We start from the raw sequence: 976 nt of genomic DNA, 5'->3' as shown, positions 1-976 counted from the left end.
GTGTGTGTGTGTGTGTGTGTGTGTGTGTGTGTGTGTGTGTGTGTGTGTGTGTGTGTGTGTGTGTGTGTGTGTGTGTGTTCTGGCAGGAGTTTGTGGGGGGTGGGGGCAGAGCGTCTGATGCAGGGCTGCCAGCCAGGCGAAGAGCAAAAGACCAGAGGGGTGTATGGGGGCTGTGAGGGGGGGGGGCAGAGTTGTCGCAGTGGCCCTGTGGTTCCATCGTAACCCCCTGGCCTCTCAGTGGAGAATGTTCAGCATCCACACACAGACACACAAACACACAGCAACACGCCTGCATGCACACTCATTTCCAACACCAGTCTGCTGTTGTTGATGAGAGCTGTCAGAAAGTGAAACAGCACGGCAACGAGCGAGGGACAGCAGACTGACAAATAAAAACATCCACTTATCTTGTCTTACGCTCTCTACCAATCATAATAAAAAAAGAATAATAATAATTTGAGGACATCAAATCGTTTCTTTGGCAACAGCATTCACAGGAAAGTCTCTGTGGGAATTTCAAACCCATTTCAGGTTTGACTCAGGTGTCTCCAACCCAAACAGTAGAGCTCTCCTTTGAGAGAAAACACCTGAAACACATAAAAACAGCACTGATAATGGTAAGACTGGTTCAGATCTTCCTGTCTTAATTTCAAAAGTGTACTCCAATAGCATAAATGTGAGTCGACTGCTGAGGAGGGATACAAATTATGGGAAACAAAATGTGCACAGCCAAGAATGCGGCTTTNATATTATAACACACATAGATATCACAAGAGGTTGGAAATTTAATTCAACAGTATTGTGGCCTTTGAGACCTATATGGACATGGAAATATATGTAGACAGATCATTATCAACTATTAATATAATAGATATTTGCCAAGAACTTTATATTCAAATTCAGAATAAATACAATTGTTTGTAAATTTATACTGATGGTTCAAAAGACCTAAAAAATGAAACAACCAGTGTAGCTG

Source organism: Austrofundulus limnaeus, unplaced genomic scaffold (genome assembly GCF_001266775.1).
Source record: "Austrofundulus limnaeus strain Quisiro unplaced genomic scaffold, Austrofundulus_limnaeus-1.0 Scaffold1716, whole genome shotgun sequence".
In the NCBI taxonomy this organism is placed as follows: domain Eukaryota; kingdom Metazoa; phylum Chordata; class Actinopteri; order Cyprinodontiformes; family Rivulidae; genus Austrofundulus; species Austrofundulus limnaeus.
The sequence above is the reverse complement of the archived record's forward strand: the minus strand, read 5'-3'. Positions refer to the sequence as shown.